Genomic DNA, 5,000 nt, shown 5'->3' on the forward strand with positions numbered 1-5,000 from the left:
CCCGGGGAGCCCGCTGCTACCCGGCTGTACCTGCGACGGGTAGACCGGGGCTCCCCGCGGGACTCTGTGCCGGGCCCAGCCCGTGTGGGCCTGGGCCCGGGCCCCCTGCCGGACGGGGCGGCACCCGGCCCGGGCACGCCGCGTCTCCCCGTGGGGAGCGCTGACTCCGGCAGCCCAAGCCGAAGAAGCCTTCCCCCTATACCCGGGAGGGCACGCCCGAGTCGGGTGCGACGTGCGGCCCCAGGATCCGCCCGACCTCCTGGAACCGCTTCCGGGGCACGCTCGTCACATTGGACCCCCATCGGGACAACTTCCCCGTATACCCGGGAGGACACGCCCGAGTCGGGCGTGCCGTCCGGACGCCCGGGGTTCGGCCCCAGGATCCGCCCGACCTCCTGGAACCGCTTCTGGGGCACGCTCGTCACATTCGACCCCCATCGGGACACCTTCCCCATATGCCCGGGAGGACGCGCCCGAGTCGGGTGAGCCGTCCGGACGCGCGGGGTTCGGCCCCAGGATCCGCCCGACCTCCTGGAACCGCTTCTGGGGCACGCTCGTCAAATTCGAGCCCCATCGGGACACCTTCCCCATATACCCGGGAGAACACGCCCGAGGCGGGTGTGCCGTCCGGACAACCGGGGTTCGGCCCCAGGATCCGCCCGACCTCCTGGAACCGCTTCTGGGGAACGCGCGTCAAATTCGACCCCATCGGGACTTCCGCGCCTATACTTACAATGGGTAGACCTGGGCTCCGAGCGCCCGTACTTAGAACGGGTAGACCGGGGCTCCCCGCGGGACTCGGCGCTGCGCCCAGCCCGGGTAGGGTAGGGTAGGCCTGGGCCCCGTGAAGGACGGGGCGGCACACTGCCCGGGCGCGCCTGGGCTCCCCCGTGCGGAGCGCTGACTTCCGGAGCCCAAGCCGAAGACGCCTTCCCCCCCTCTAACCGGGAGGGAACGCCCGAGTCGGGTGAGCCGTCCGGACGCGCGGGGTTCGGCCCCAGGATCCGCCCGACCTCCTGGAACCGCTTCTGGGGCACGCTCGTCACATTCGAGCCCCATCGGGACACCTTCCCCATATACCCGGGAGAACACGCCCGAGGCGGGTGTGCCGTCCGGACAACCGGGGTTCGGCCCCAGGATCCGCCCGACCTCCTGGAACCGCTTCTGGGGAACGCGCGTCAAATTCGACCCCATCGGGACTTCCGCGCCTATACTTACAATGGGTAGACCTGGGCTCCCGCCGCCTATGCTTAGAATGGGTAGACCTGGGCTCCTCGCGCCTATACTTACAATGGGTAGACCTGGGCTCCTGCCGCCTATACTTGCAATGGGTAGACCTGGGCTCCTTCCGCCTATACTTACAATGGGTAGACCTGGGCTCCCGCCTCCTATGCCTACAGTGGGTAGACCTGGGCTCCTCCCGCCTATGCTTAGAATGGGTAGACCTGGGCTCCCGCCGCCAATACTTACAATGGGTAGACCTGGGCTCCTCCCGCCTCCTATACTTACAAAGGGTAGACCTGGGCTCCTCGCGCCTATACTTAGAATGGGTTGACCGGGGCTCCTGCCGCCTATACTTACAATGGGTAGACCTGGGCTCCTCGCGCCTATACTTAGAATGGGTTGACCGGGGCTCCTGCCGCCTATACTTAGAATGGGTAGACCTGGGCTCCTGCCGCCTGTACTTAGAATGGGTAGACCTGGGCTCCTCGCGCCTATACTTAGAATGGGTAGACCTGGGCTCCTGCCGCCTATACTTACAATGGGTAGACCTGGGCTCCTTCCGCCTATACTTACAATGGGTAGACCTGGGCTCCCGCCTCCTATGCCTACAGTGGGTAGACCTGGGCTCCTCCCGCCTATGCTTAGAATGGGTAGACCTGGGCTCCCGCCTCCAATACTTACAATGGGTAGACCTGGGCTCCTCGCGCCTATACTTACAATGGGTAGACCTGGGCTCCCGCCGCCTATACTTACAATGGGTAGACCTGGGCTCCTCGCGCCAATGCTTAGAATGGGTAGACCTGGGCTCCCGCCTCCTATGCTTACAGTGGGTAGACCTGGGCTCCTCGCGCCTATGCTTAGAATGGGTAGACCTGGGCTCCTGCCGCCTATACTTAGAATGGGTAGACCTGGGCTCCTTCCGCCTATACTTACAATGGGTAGACCTGGGCTCCTGCCGCCTCTACTTAGAATGGGTAGACCTGGGCTTCCAGCGCCTATCCTTACAGTGGGTAGACCTGGGCTCCCGCCGCCAATACTTACAATGGGTAGACCTGGGCTCCTCGCGCCTATACTTAGAATGGGTTGACCGGGGCTCCTGCCGCCTATACTTAGAATGGGTAGACCTGGGCTCCTGCCGCCTATACTTACAATGGGTAGACCTGGGCTCCTCGCGCCTATACTTAGAATGGGTAGACCTGGGCTCCTGCCGCCTATACTTAAAATGGGTAGACCTGGGCTCCCGCCTCCTATGCCTACAGTGGGTAGACCTGGGCTCCTCCCGCCTATGCTTAGAATGGGTAGACCTGGGCTCCCGCCTCCAATACTTACAATGGGTAGACCTGGGCTCCTGCCGCCTATACTTACAATGGGTAGACCTGGGCTCCCGCCTGCTATGCTTACAGTGGGTAGACCTGGGCTCCTGCCGCCTGTGCTTAGAACGGGTAGACCTGGGCTCCTGCCGCCTATACTTGCAATGGGTAGACCTGGGCTCCCAGCGCCTATACTTAGAATGGGTAGACCTGGGCTCCTGCCGCCTATACTTGCAATGGGTAGACCTGGGCTCCCAGCGCCTATACTTACAGTGGGTAGACCTGGGCTCCCGACGCCTATACTTACAATGGGTAGACCTGGGCTGCTCGCGCCTCTACTTACAATGGGTAGACCTGGGCTCCTGCCGCCTATACTTGCAATGGGTAGACCTGGGCTCCCAGCGCCTATACTTACAGTGGGTAGACCTGGGCTCCCGCCGCCTATACTTACAGTGGGTGGACCTGGGCTCCTGCCGCCTATACTTACAATGGGTAGACCTGGGCTCCTGCCGCCTATGCTTAGAACGGGTAGACCTGGGCTCCTGCCGCCTATATTTACAATGGGTAGACCTGGGCTCCTGCCGCCTATATTTACAATGGGTAGACCTGGGCTCCCGCCGCCTATACTTACAATGGGTAGGCCTGGGCTCCCGCCGCCTATGCTTACAATGGGTAGACCTGGGCTCCTCGCGCCTCTACTTAGAATGGGTAGACCTGGGCTCCCGCCGCCTATGCTTAGAATGGGTAGACCTGGGCTCCTGCCGCCTATGCTCGGAATGGGAAGACCTGGGCTCCCTCCTCCTGTGCTTACAGTGGGTAGACCTGGGCTCCTGCCGCCTGTGCTTAGAACGGGTAGACCTGGGCTCCTGCCGCCTATGCTCAGAATGGGTAGACCTGGGCTCCCGCCTCCTATGCTTACTGTGGGTAGACCTGGGCTCCTCCCGCCTATGCTTTGAACGGGTAGACCTGGGCTCCTGCCGCCTGTGCTTAGAACGGGTAGACCTGGGCTCCTGCCGCCTATGCTCGGAATGGGTAGACCTGGGCTCCCGCCTCCTATGCTTACAGTGGGTAGACCTGGGCTCCTCCCGCCTATGCTTAGAATGGGTAGACCAGGGCTCCTCGCGCCTATACTTAGAATGGGTTGACCGGGGCTCCCGCCGCCTATACTTACAATGGGTTGACCTGGGCTTCCAGCGCCTATCTTTACAGTGGGTAGACCTGGGCTCCTGACACCTATGCTCAGAATGGGTAGGCCTGGGCTCCCGCCTCCTATGCTTACAGTGGGTAGACCTGGGCTCCTGCCGCCAATACTTACAATGGGTAGACCTGGGCTCCCGCCGCCTATGCTTAGAATGGGTAGACCTGGGCTCCTGCCGCCTATGCTCGGAATGGGAAGACCTGGGCTCCCTCCTCCTGTGCTTACAGTGGGTAGACCTGGGCTCCTGCCGCCTGTGCTTAGAACGGGTAGACCTGGGCTCCTGCCGCCTATGCTCAGAATGGGTAGACCTGGGCTCCCGCCTCCTATGCTTACTGTGGGTAGACCTGGGCTCCTCCCGCCTATGCTTTGAACGGGTAGACCTGGGCTCCTGCCGCCTGTGCTCAGAACGGGTAGACCTGGGCTCCTGCCGCCTATGCTCGGAATGGGTAGACCTGGGCTCCCGCCTCCTATGCTTACAGTGGGTAGACCTGGGCTCCTCCCGCCTATGCTTAGAATGGGTAGACCAGGGCTCCTCGCGCCTATACTTAGAATGGGTTGACCGGGGCTCCCGCCGCCTATACTTACAATGGGTTGACCTGGGCTTCCAGCGCCTATCTTTACAGTGGGTAGACCTGGGCTCCTGACACCTATGCTCAGAATGGGTAGGCCTGGGCTCCCGCCTCCTATGCTTACAGTGGGTAGACCTGGGCTCCTGCCGCCAATACTTACAATGGGTAGACCTGGGCTCCCGCCGCCTATGCTTAGAATGGGTAGACCTGGGCTCCTGCCGCCTATGCTCGGAATGGGAAGACCTGGGCTCCCGCCTCCTGTGCTTACAGTGGGTAGACCTGGGCTCCCGCCGCCTATACTGACAGTGGGTGGACCTGGGCTCCCGCCGCCTATATTTACAATGGGTAGACCTGGGCTCCTGCCGCCTATGCTTAGAACGGGTAGACCTGGGCTCCTGCCGCCTATATTTACAATGGGTAGACCTGGGCTCCTGCCGCCTATATTTACAATGGGTAGACCTGGGCTCCCGCCGCCTATACTTACAATGGGTAGGCCTGGGCTCCCGCCGCCTATGCTTACAATGGGTAGACCTGGGCTCCTCGCGCCTCTACTTAGAATGGGTAGACCTGGGCTCCCGCCGCCTATGCTTAGAATGGGTAGACCTGGGCTCCTGCCGCCTATGCTCGGAATGGGAAGACCTGGGCTCCCTCCTCCTGTGCTTACAGTGGGTAGACCTGGGCTCCTGCCGCCTGTGCTTA

Source organism: Tiliqua scincoides, unplaced genomic scaffold (assembly GCF_035046505.1).
Source record: "Tiliqua scincoides isolate rTilSci1 unplaced genomic scaffold, rTilSci1.hap2 HAP2_SCAFFOLD_95, whole genome shotgun sequence".
In the NCBI taxonomy this organism is placed as follows: domain Eukaryota; kingdom Metazoa; phylum Chordata; class Lepidosauria; order Squamata; family Scincidae; genus Tiliqua; species Tiliqua scincoides.